Below are 13,565 nucleotides of genomic sequence, written 5' to 3'. Positions count from 1 at the left end.
GGATTTTGTAAAAAAATATTAATTGTAGGTCCCACAATTTACTTTTCAATACTTTCTATTAAGTCTCACACATTTTGTAGGGTTTTGAAAAGACTTGGAGCGACAAAGTTAGGTTGCCACATTACCAAACAAATTTCCTTAGTTTAAAGAAAATTAAGAAAACTTGTTTCTAATTTTTCCACTTCAAGCAATCAAACAATCTATGCTTTTAGAATTTAAAGGAAAAGTAAAAAAATTTTACTTTTTTAAAGAATTTCCCCACCTCTTTTTTCTCACCTAGCCTCTATTCCAGCAAACAAACACAGCCTAAGGTTCGGGATGATTGATCTTGTAGGTGAAGACACATTTGATACCCATATTAGACACATTTGATACCCATATTATACAAATTGAAGTGTTTAAATACCTTAAAGGAACTATCTCAATATGTTTCATCTCTGATGAAGTATCGTGATTACAACAACTTTTCAAATATTCATACAAATTCTTCTACAAATTATCAACAGGCCCTTCAACACAACACTTAGCTCTAATGTTGACTCATGAGGCATCAAGGAGTACTTCTCTTAAGCTAGGGCTGCTACTTGTAGCTTGTAAGAAACTCCCTCCATCTGCAAAGCAAAATTGCAATTTACCGGAGCAAACCCTTCCAATACCTCCAAAACTTGCAGATTTTGAAGGCAAAAAAGGAACCATATACATTTACCTTGACCTACTGATCTGCAGGGTTTTTCCCACTTGCCTGTGTTTAATATAACGTAGAACTCAAAATGGAAATATATTGAACACAACTTTGTTAAGACTGAAAATATTTTTTGACATCTTACCAAAGAAAATAAAAATTAGATATCCTACTCCTCCTGGCTCATTTCCACTCGTTGCAGGATTTTAGATCTGACAAATCAGTCGATTTTGGTTGCTGGGGAGGCAAGTGGCAACATGATAAGGGCGCAGACAACATTGTTATCTACTCGGCTTGCTAGAAAAAGAAAATAAAAAATTATCTCTGATATAAGGAACCTCTAGGAGAGAGAGAACAAGAAGTTTGTCTGTTCAACAGGGAGGAAGAGAAGCCTAATCTAGAACTGGCAACATCAAATTGCAATAGATTATTCTCTAATTGATAACTCCCAACAACAATCGAGTTAATGGGTCTCAATCCCCCATCCACCATCGCCAAGCACATCACGTCCTCCTTCACCTTCACCATAGAGTTTGAACCCCAAATCCTCCAGTAAACCATCTCGCTCTGCAACACCAGATCAATGGTCGGCACCACTAGCCCAGTTATGACGTCTCCCATGTTGTTTGAGCTGAAGCACAACCGGAAAGGTGGAATAGATGCCACTTGAGTCATGTTAAAGCTGTTGATAGCTGCTTCACTGAAAGCTTTTGTAACAGCAACAAAGACAGATGTTTCCATTGTAGTGTACGGAACAACTGTGCTTATCTTTGTTAATGATAACGTAGAAGCATTCAAAGGTACCAATTTTCCATTGATCTTGATGGATTTCATTCCAATGAAATAGTCAGTTGAGGAATCTAAAGCTGCAACTAGCTGTTCTTCGGAATTTGCAGTGATCAGTGGAGTGTACATCAGGAACTTTGAGGCATCAATTTCAGGTTGCAAAATATAAGGCCCATCACCGAAAAACAGAGCACCTTGTGAGGACGGCGACGACGGCAAGCAGATGGCGAATTTCCGATGGAACCCAAAAGAGGTAGAGATTTGCGATGGAAGAGAGATTCGGCTCCTTCCAAGGCCTAGCATTCCTTGGGCACCACTGGCTAAGCTACCCAGCAACAATTTTGGGGCACAAGAGAAGAGGAATCTTGTTTTGGTGATGGGTTTGGAGGCTTGTGTGTGAAGGAATGAGAAATCTAGAACATCTTCTACAAGATTCCCAACTGAGGTCTTCTGGGTAAAGGTGTTTTGTGGGTATACATGACAGATATCATCGTCTTGGTTGTTGTTGTTGCAGAGCCCAACTCCAGTGGCTCCGGCAGCGGCGCATTGGATGGAACGACAGGGGACAGGGAAGTAGGATGGAGAGAGGTAGGTGGAGTGGCAGTGAAGCCATGAAAAAGGACCTCCGAGATCTAGAACGAGTTTGGGGGATATGGGCGGAGAACCTTGAGTAACGTAGGTCACATACTGGTGGGTGTTGCCGTCTTTCCATACAGGAACCGGAAAAATCTCTGCAACAGCAACGGAGAGAGAGATAAGGAAGAAGAAGAGAAAGAAGAGAAGGGGTTGAAGTGGTGCCATGGAATGGAATGCGAACAGTAATCGAAGACGAAGAAGAAGGATGTGAAGTGAAGAATCGAAGAAGAGGGGGATGATAAGGGAGGTGAAAAGGAAAGAGGGAGAGACAGAAAGAGATAAGCATGTACAGTCAGGTACTTTGCTTTTTAATATCTTGACTTTGAAGCTTTCTCTATTCTACTGGCAGGAAGTCCAGTTAAAAAAACGTTTTTAATTATTTTGGAGTCTTCTTTCCTGAAAGTTTTAAATCTTCACCAAATGGTATATCCACTGGAAATTCTAGGTGACACATAGGAATGACAGTGACATTCAGACGTGTTCTTCAGAGATATCCTTGCCAAGCCTCAAGTCAAGGTCGTTTGTTAAGTGGCCCTTTAAAAAATGAAAAAAAGAAATTTTAAATTTTAAATATAAGGTAAGATTTTAATTTAAGTTTAATTTTTTTTGTCAAGCTTCAAGTCTAAGGGTTTTTTTTTGGTGGGAAGTATTACATATACCACATATACCACATATACCAGTAGGTGTTGAAGTCGTAACCTCTTCACTAAGAGGTCCTCGATCATTACCAACTGATCAACCCTTCAATGGTCATCGTGAGACCTTTTTTTTTTTTTTTAATTAATTCTTACAAATGTTTCAAGCTTGGAATCTGGATGAAGCTTGAGATTGGTCCCATCAATGGAGTTGGGCTCAAACTAAAGCTCTCAGCTTAAAGCTTGGATTAGCTTGATTATGGAGACGAAGATCCCAGTCTATCCCAATTATGTATAAAGTAAAGTCTAGCCTAGTCACCACAAAAGGATAGCTCAGTTAGTAATGCCGACACATCTTATTGAAGAGGTCATGACTCATGCGTTCGAAACTCTTTGTGGTATAATAGTCTCCATCCTTATTATAAATAGGTATCAATTTCAATAAAAAAAAATAGTAATAATAAAAAAATGATCAAGCCCAATCCCAACCTTGACCTAAAGTCAGTGTGGTGGAAACCCTAATTTCGAATTGGGATCACTTTTTTTTGAGGGTAGTGTTATAAACTACTCCCACCCTCTCTATTATTTAATCAAGTAGGACACTCACATTTAAATGCTGACGAATTGGGAACCCCCTACCCCCTACCTTCCATGGTGCAGATCCTAACTCATTTAATCATTTCCAAGTGCATGTAACATTATGAGATAACCTTTTATAGAAACTCTTTTAAGTTCTGGTGGGTGGGTTGCATTTTTATTACAGGGGTGAAGTGGAATGTCAAACTATTACTCTATTCTTATAGCGATTAAGGACCAATTTAGGGCACCCATGCAAGTGAGAGTAAAAGCTTTTTCTTTTTCTTTGGTAATCAAAGTGAAAATCACTATCACCGTATCATGAATAAATGACAAATCCGAATGGACCACATCGAGTAAGCCGTAAGACTCGATTCGGATCGACTAGGGGCATATTGAGATACGATGTACATAGCGAAGATAAGGATCCCAATTCCCAACTACGTCAGATTTAGAAAATGTAATAAGGTGGGAATCGATCCCTGGCCAAGTCATGAAAAAACTCAAACTCTTAGACATACAAATTTGACAAAAAAAAAAAAGCATGCCCGAACAAATCCAACGGCATATGTCATAGGGTAAACCTTATATAAGCCAACAGCCAACATCTTAGATGGATAAAGGTAACTCAATCATATTCAATTACGTGTGATTTATTGTTTTCGCTCTACAACTTGGCAGGACCTTCTAAGTGGTATATATACTGACTTGATTGTCAGAGGCAACTTCTCAATCCTGTGGTCTTCCTACATCTAACCCACGCATTACTGGACAATCTGAAACAAGAGTTCGACACAATCGAGATCAAAAGCTTGACCACGACCGTCCGTATCTCAAAAGTGTTAAAATTTCAAAAGTGTAAAAATACATTTTTCAAAATTGGACGATGGAGACAAAATCTCAATTGAGCCGTTCACTGCAAGTGCACCCAAGCAATTTCCAAAAAACAACAATGCAACAGGATAAGTTTGTCGTACCCACAACATTTCAGAAAACTGCTAAAATTAACCTTCTTTTAAGTTTAAAACATTTCAGGGCTAAATGAAATACACGTTATGACCAACTGGCATAGAAATATAGAGAAGTCCCCACATTTTTATAGCTCTATTTATAAGGATTGCTACTAGCAGCAAGCTCCTTTGATTGCTTTTATGAGAATTAAATTGAATTCAAAAAGCTTTGGTGAAGTCATGCATTCTCATTTCTCAAACCATCCATGGCGTTCTTATCTGCCCCAAGCTGCTGCTGCTTCTTCTTCTTCTGTTCACTAATATTCATTTCATTCCTTCCCTGCTCATACTCTTCTATTGCAGCATCTGCACCAACACCCCTTCTCATACTCATCACCAAAGACCACTCTACCCTCCAATACACAACCACAATCAAGCAACGAACACCTCTGAAACGCACTAAACTAGTAGTCGATTTGGGAGCTTCTTTAAGCTGGGTCAACTGCGAGAACAACTACGAGTCCTCATCTTACAAACCCATCTTCTGCAACTCCTCCCTCTGCACTTCCCTCAAATCCTTGGCTTGTTCCAACTGCTACCAACCCCCAAGCCCAGGTTGCGCCAACGGTTCTTGTGCACTCTTCCCTGAGAATTCTGTAACTCGTAAGGCCACCATCGGCGACGCCATCATCGACACCATAGCCTTGAGCACCACCGACGGGCGAAGCCCGTGTGGACTCGCTCTTGTCTCCGATTTTGTCTTCTCCTGCACGCGAACTTTCCTCCTCAAAGGCCTGGCCAAGGGTGTTTCCGGAATTGCCGCGTTGGGTCGTTCGAAATTTCGAATTTCTCACTCCCGGCGCAGACTAGCGCCACCTTCTCTTCTCCGTACTTATTTGCGCTTTGCCTTTCCGGTTCGACCACTGAGCCAGGTGTCGGGTTCTTAAACACGGCCGGGCCGTACGCGTTCCTCTCCACAACAGGTGGACCTCTCCCCCTGATCTATACACCGCTCATCGTTAACCTTGTTGGCGACACCGTCATCACCTATTATCGTCAGCCGTCCGATGAATATTTCATCGGGGTCAAAGCCGTTAAAGTTAACGGAAAGGCCGTGCAGTTGAACGGAACACTCTTAAGTCCATGGAAAGAATTTCGCGGACCAAACGCGACGCGTATCGGAAAAAATGTGTGTGATTTTATACTATTTCTTGCACTTGGCGATTCGGAGTACCAATCTTACCAATTTATCACAATGATTAAGACCAATATTAATGTATAAAGTAATTTGGAAGAAAATATATAGAATAACAAAATAGAAAAAATTTATAGCAAAATCATCAAGATTAATGAGCAATCTTACCAACATATTCAGTGATCTAGTCTCAAAAGTCAACATGCCAAATGGGATTAGGGAAGAAATATACATGAAATAATTATGGAAACAATTTACATTATGAAGATATTTTGTAATAGAATGGTTAATCTAAACAACAAGCGAATGATTTAGGCCGAGAGGTAACACATAAATGTGGCTGAGGGGAGATTTAATGGAAATATTTATTAAGAAATAATTTAAATTATCAAAGTCAACAGCCAAATGTGATTAGGGAAGAGTGTATACGAAATAATTTATGGAAACAATTTAAATTATTAATGAATCTTATAAAGAATCTTGAGTGATTTGATAATGTCCAATTATGTCCTAATGATGTAGGCCTCATAAGGTAATATATTAAATGTGACTAGATAAGAGAATTTAAATGGAATAATTAAAATAATTAAATAAAATACACGAAGGTAAGATCAAATTACCAAAATATGGTAAAATATTCAAAAAATGGGGAAATGGGGGATCACGGGGAACGAAATGGAAGCCTTTAACCATTGATGACTGGCTACGGTGGGACCAAGATCAGCACCGTAGTACCGTACACCACCATGGAGAGTTCCATCTACGAAGCATTCATGGTGGCTTTCATCCGTGAAGCAGCGGCGCTGAACCTTACGGTGACCAAGCCAGTGAAGCCGTTCAATGTGTGTTTTCCGGAAAATGATGTGGGGAGCACAAGGGTGGGACCAGCGGTGCCAACCGTTGATGGAGCAGGAAGAGGAGGAAGAGGAGACGGAGGAGGGTGTGTTTTGGATCCGGATTTTTTGGGCGAATTCGATGGTGAGGAAGTCAAGAGAATAAGGAGGCGGAGAAATGATATGGTGTGTGGCGTTCGTGGATAGTGGGAGAAATCCAAGGACATCTTTGATCGTGATAGGTGCTCATCAGATGGAGGATATTCTCCTACAGTTTGACGTTGGGCAGAAGAGGCTTGGGTTTAGCTCTTCGCTCCTACTCAAGCAAACCACCTGCTCTAGCTTCAACTTCACCAACAACCGTTAGATTTGTTTTGCCACATCCTGTTTAGTTTTTACCATTAAACAAACGCCACTTTATTTATTTATTTTATTTTATTTCTTTTGATAAACAGTTCTTCATTGAAAGGCAGACAGACGCCTATGCAAATTGGTTACAAAGTTTTAAAATCCATTGAATGGAAACTGGCCAAATTTGTCCATTGTCCTGCCTAACAAGAATAAAGTCATCCTAAGCTCATTTTCTCCTAGCTAAGAAATGAGCAATATCCTTTTCTCGGTTGGACAACTGTCAGTTAATTAATTAATTAATTTATTTATTTTTGGTAATAAAATTCATTTTATTGAGACAACTGAGTTGAGACTATAGAGTTACATAAAGACTGCAATCAAGGAGCGGATAAAGGCCACTGAATGGTAGTCAAAACCGACAAAGCCCTCCTTGTTAGGTGGTCTATAGCATAGTTGACCAACTTAGGAATATGAGAAAAAGAACATTCTTTCAAAGTAGAACTAAGATGTAAAATATCAGATATAATAGGCCTAATGTCATGGGGTGGAATTGATGCACCATCCATGATTAGACCAATCAACACTTGGCAATTTGATTCATCTAGGACTTGCTCTACTCTCTCTGCCATTGTGTAGAATAATCTGGAATCGAATGGCCAATGCTTCACTCATCAAAGCTGATGAGACCTGTTCTGGTTCTAAAACTGCAAAAATTGGTTGGCCCAATGGATCCCGAAGTAGAAAGCCCAAACCTATCATGTCTGTACTTCTAATATATGAAGCCTGAGTTCAATTTGAATAGCATTGAGTTGGGCAAGACCAAGATTGTCCTTCTTCTGATATATTCAGGTTCATCATGTTGTCCGAGAGATTTTGGTCTTGTTTTGAATCCAAATATTCTTGGGCTTTGACCATTGCGTGGGTTGCTACTTTAATGGGCTTCCACAGATGTTGTTTGAAAAGCAATGCATTACGAACCATCTATAAGGCCCAGCAGATATATAATGCCTTGCTAATCATCTCTTTGGGTTGGGCCTTTGAATGGACTTTATCTATAAATAGATGTTCAAACCACTGTTTCACTTCAACTGAAATATCACTTAGGTTTCTGTAACCCAGAGAATGTGAACAGAATCTCATTAATAGGCTAAGAAAATCATCTTTCATTGAGAAAAGAGTTGGGTAGAGGGCAAATTGTTATGAGACACTATTTGATCTTCGTCTGCCATAATTAGCTAAAGGTTATCTCTCTAGTTAGCATCTATAAATTCCACCCAACCATCTATGTGGAATCTTGAGCATCTAGATTTTGTGGTCCCGCATTGTGTGTGGTGGGAAGAAAATCTTGAGCATCTAGATTTTGTGGTCCCGCATTATCTAGTTTTCTCATAGGTGAAGGCAAGGGTGTCTTACACATTACGTCAACAGGCATCTCTTGTCTTACCAAGGTGTGAAATTTTGGTGCATATTGCCGGTTTGTTACCCAACAAACCTGGCGATATAGCGAAATCTCACTAATATTCTCGCCAATGTTTTGGACAGATTTCGCCCCCTCATTTCGGAGGTGGTATTTTTGGCCATTTTGGGCTGAAAGTTGGTGTCTACCATAATTTGATGCCAATAAACACAGTTGAATTGGTGATTTTGCCTAAAATCTCACATAAATTGATGTTCTTGATTGGCACATACCTAGATTTGTGTGAAATCTCGTTTGATCGTCGCGAATAATGCCATACCCGTCAACAATGAAGTGAGAACTAAAGTTTTATGTAAAGATTGAACGAAAATATAGGAAAAAATGCTAAGAACTATGAGAGAGAAGTTTTGGGGGAGAAGTTGGGAGAGAAGAGAGAAAACTCACAGAAAATGAGTGAGATAATTAGCCGAAATTCGGCAAACTCTCACATATATCGCCGATATTCTCACAATATATCTTGAGATATCGGCGATATCTCGCCGGTTCTATTTTCGCTCACGGTTTGAAACCATCGAATTTCAGTGATATTGCGTACCTTGTGTCTTACCTCCTACTATGGAAATCACTAAAATGCCCAATTCCGTGATCAATTTTACATTTTTTCCCCACGTTTATTCTTTAATTAATGCTATCTTGTGGTGCACAAGTGAAGCATCTGGTTCACTATTTCTAGCTGAGCTTGTGTTCCATAGCGTACGTGATGGGGGTTCGCATTATATATCTTGTCTCTCGTTCTGATATTAATGGTGTTAATCCAATCCCACTGCTACCCATGATTTATAGATTTCTCCTGCGAGAGGGTTCTCAAGTCTCTGATTAATTTTACATCTTTCTCACGTTTATTCTTTAATTATTTTATCTCTTTTATATATATATATATATATCATACTCTGATACTACTATTATAAAAGTAGGAACTGAGGGAGGATGGTTACATTTCACTTTCTCAAAACACCTCTACCTTCTAAAACTACTAAACCTTTAAGTCATCAAAAAAGAATATCAAAAAATGTAATTTTTCAAATAACCTTATGCATTACATGAATTAAGTTAATAAAGTGGCAATTAGTATAAACAGTTAACTAAATCGCGTGTTGACAAAACCCAAATCGTGGTGCTAACTGCTAAGTTGATCACAAACCAGAAATCTTATTCCCAATCGTCTTTCATCGGTAGGACAAACAGTTAACTAAATCGACTTCACAAGTCTTATCGTTCATTAATTTAGTTTGAAATAGAGCTCATGATATCCTCAGAAAAGTCACTCACTCAGACGGGCTACCCTAGCGAATTAGTCGTCGATATGAAACCCTTTCTTTGAATGTTCATTCAAACAAAATAATTTTCAAACTGAAGTGTATTTCCACAAACTGAAGAGGTTATGTCTTATCTAATTTGATTGGAGGGGATGCGTATTGGATCATAAGACATGACTGGTCTTTGGATTGACTTTGTTTAGATTCGATGTTCATACTAAACAAAATTTTGGATTCTTAATATCGTCAATTGATCTGTTTCATCAATTGTTCTACTTAAAGAAATTTATAATAAAAGAATGGGTTTCATTCTGTAATAAAACCGGATCGTAATGTTTTTGTCATACCAATTTTATATCGTTTTTCATACAAATTTTATACTATTTTCATAACATACCATTTTTAAAAAAATACTATTTTCATATCGTACCGTATAAATTCGGTATGATACAGTTTTGATATGAGGTTTTCAAATTCAATACCATACCATACCATAAATTACTGGTACCGTACCGAATAGACACCCTTAATAAGCACTTCATTCGTTGTTGACGTTTTACTCCTTGGAAAAATAAATTTATGGAAATGGTGGCAACTCATTCCATAGATCGAGTTTGAAAACATAACTAAATCCAAAAGAACATATGTTTTTTTCGAAAGGTTCTAGAATTTGAAGCACCCAAATGGGGGGGGGGGGGGGGGCACTTTGAATGGGTCAATCCATTTTAAAGACAGAAAGATTGATAGTTTCACCACCGTAGATTGCGGTCCAGGTATCAACTTGTTATCATGTCGCTTACAATAATTTCCAATTTCCGCTTTCCACTTTGTTGTCTGCTGCTACTCTTTCTCAATTGTTTTCGAATCAGAAAAGGGTCCGTGCTTGGGTGTTTGGTCTATGCCGCATGATGACTCTTTAAGTGTTTTCGCTAGGAAAAAGTATGTTGGATGAGCGAAGGTACCGTGCACCTTTCAACGTAAGCAACAACTTATATACTTTCATGCACCTCTAACCCTTACTACAAGAACTACAAAAGAGCCTCCTCTCCTCTTCAACACAGAGAAAAGGACAACTTCTTCAATGGCAAAGATTCGAACAGACGAAAACCACCAGACTAAGAAGCTTTACCTTCTTCAACACAGAGACAGAGACGAGACAGACCAAGATCTAGGACTAGGAGGAAGAACCAGAGAAAATAAAACAGAACAAAGAGCCTGTGTTGTGGTAATTGTATTACAAATTCTTCAAACATACAAAAATGAAATTGCAATACAATTGAGATATGAAGATCTTTAGCCAATCCGGAGAGCTTGACGTTGCAACCGAACGAACCACCGATCAGTGAGGTTGAGTCACACCTTGAGTGCTGTCTTTAAGGTAATTGATGCACCCTACTACCAAAGGTTCTTCGCACCACCACCTCCAAGAAAAAGCAACCTCCAACTAGAAGATGAGGTAGTTCTTCTAGTCCCTTCAAGGAGCCAAAAGCTAGAGCACAACACTTAGACAAATTCAAAAGAAATGAACTTTGTAAAACAAATAGTATGAGTGAGGAGTGTTTCTATTGCACACAATATGCAAGGAAGGGTTGTGTTTATATAGGCCCAAACCACACCTCCTCACAAAGGGAGAATCAATTCTCCACTAATGCAGAATCAATGGTTTGTCCCTTCTCCACTAATGTGAATAAACCCCTTTGACCTAACCTCCCCACTACTTGGGGAAGTAACTCTCATATTCACTTCTTTGGAATGAATAGGCTTTAACCCATTCAAAGCCCTTAACCCCCACTCATGGTAATGGCCATGAATGGTCATGAAGTTGAAATGAGAAATGAATGTCAAGAGTTAGAATTTGAGTAATTCCACCATTCAAGTAAGCTCACCTCATCACCATGATCAAGACCTTTAAGACCCATGACCAATGTCATGAAGAGCCTCATAACCAAGGTCATAAAGGGCCTCCTTTACTCATGGTGCCTAGCTCATTACCACCCTTACCTCATGGTGCCTCATTACCACCCTTACCTCAAGGGTCCCACACACAAACAAAACAATTAAATAAAAGAAATGCAAAAGCTAATTTTGAAACTTAATATAGATAATATAGATTTTAATAAAAAACCTAACAATCCCCCACAAGTTTCAAAATTGCAAAAAAGGACTAATAATCAGATTCAGAAACCGGTAATTGATAACCGAAATTGAAAATCGAAAATCAAAATAAATAAAAAATTACAATCACCAATCAATAATTTGATAGTTTATCGAATTGGATTATTATCGGATATCCGATAAAATTCTGAATTCGAATTCAAATGCTTTCTTTACATTTCTTTCGGATTCGAATAGCAGTTTTGTTATTCAGCTTCAGATACTAATGTATCCAAGCCAAATCCGATCTGTTTACAAGTCTAGTATTATGGTTGTTTGTGACTTCTTCGTTTCTTCACAAAAAATGGGCCCAAGTCAATGCCTATGAGTGTGGATCATATCCCCTAGGGAGCTGTGCTCCTCCGATGGCCTTACAACCACAAATTATACGAGGCCCGTAAATTAAAAAATAATAAAATATTTTAAAAATAAACTTCATCACCTTAACCCTGTGGGTCCCCCTGTAATTTGTGGTCAATAGCCGTCTAGGCAGCACTCTGTCAAGGGAGGAATCTGGACTCCAGATAGATAAACTAGACTACATTAGAAGTCTTACAAGACTCCACGTGAGTTTGTCTGGAAGATACCCTGAATTCGAGGAGGGACTAAAAGAAAGAAAGAATAATTGATTACACAAGTCTGGAGATTTCAAATATCTAGAGATTTCAAATCTATGGAGTTATAATTTATAAAATTAGATGTTTGGTTGTGGAATGAAATCTGTGGATTCATCCTAAAAAACTATTTGATCGACGTGATTTTTGTGAATGTGCAAATGTATAGCTTTTTTGAAATCTCTGGATTTCACCCCTTACCCATAAATCTACAGATTCATGTTTTTAGTGTAAAAAGGTGAATCTCTAGATTTCATGAATCTAGAGAATTTTACAACCCAACAAGTATAATTCTCAGATACATGAATTCAGAGATTTGAATTCTCTGGATTCATATAACCAAATAGGCCCTAAATTAAATTAAAAAAAAAAAAATTGACTAATCAATTCTTCCCTTGATATTTTCATTGTATCCATTCTATATGAGGTTTTTGAATCTATTTATCACTTTCTTGAAATTTTGTTCTCACCAATTCTTATCGTCTCATTAGCTATTCACAATTTTTGGATTAAAAGTAAACTTAAACACAAATCATTAAATTCACATCTACAGGGACCAAATGTAGTATCTTGCTGTTGAACTTGAGTTGTAGGAAGCTAGTGTTGTTTAGCTCTAACTACTTCCAGTGACAAGCTAGGATTAGGTAAATGCCTTAGAGGAAAGTATTTCACAACTTTAGTGTGCCATGGAAGAACAAAAGTGTTGTCCACCTTATCTTCTCCATTCTGACTTAGGAGTAGTGGTGTGTTTCAGTGTTTCTTTCTTTGTTTTTTTATTTTCCACGCTGTTTGGTAGAGGAAATTGTCGCACAATTTTCCGTCCTCATGGGAAAGCACCTTTCGTTAGTGGGATCAATATTTAATTTCATAAATATATAATGATTATCACCAAGCTCTCCACTTACTTTAATTCTTTAACCGAAGTGTTTGATTCATTAATTTACAGGGGTTAAAATATCTTGTCATTAGTTCTTTTTTTTTTAATTTAATTTAATCAATTATTCTTTCTTTACAAAAATACAAAAGTATTCTTTAGTTCAAAGGAGATCTGAACTCTTGACTTCATATCATGAAAAATTATATTGCCAACGATAGTAAATTCCTTAATGTGCAAGTTGATTATTGTATGTTTGATTAATTCTTTGAATTAAAAAGTCACAGTAGATACTTCATATCATTGAAAGGGGTATTTTTGTCTCTTTAAAAGTTAAATTGTCGAATGCCAACAAGGTGTCTTAACTTATATTTTGACTTGTTTTGAGATAACGTTAATATCAATGGATAGATAATTCAAAGATGAGCATAGGCACTCAAAAGTAATTCTAGATGAATAACTATATAGAATTATAATTTGTGGAACCCGTATAAGCACGGCCCTTAAGGAAGATGATCATCACTTGCGGGCATTGAGTCGGGCCCG

The 13,565-nt window shown here is 38.0% G+C and overlaps 2 pseudogenes; one reads left to right on the top strand and one right to left on the bottom strand.

Moving 5' to 3' along the window:
* Positions 1–360: 360 nt before the first annotated feature.
* Positions 361–2,373, bottom strand: LOC149008427 (putative aspartic proteinase GIP2 pseudogene; annotated as a pseudogene).
* Positions 2,374–4,453: 2,080 nt separating this feature from the next.
* On the top strand, positions 4,454–6,701 carry LOC149008426 (putative aspartic proteinase GIP2; annotated as a pseudogene).
* Positions 6,702–13,565: the final 6,864 nt, after the last annotated feature.

This window comes from Hakea prostrata, chromosome 8 (assembly GCF_041222555.1).
Source record: "Hakea prostrata isolate BN-2017 chromosome 8, UWA_Hpros_2, whole genome shotgun sequence".
NCBI lineage: Eukaryota > Viridiplantae > Streptophyta > Magnoliopsida > Proteales > Proteaceae > Hakea > Hakea prostrata.
This window is presented reverse-complemented; position numbering and strand designations above follow the sequence as displayed.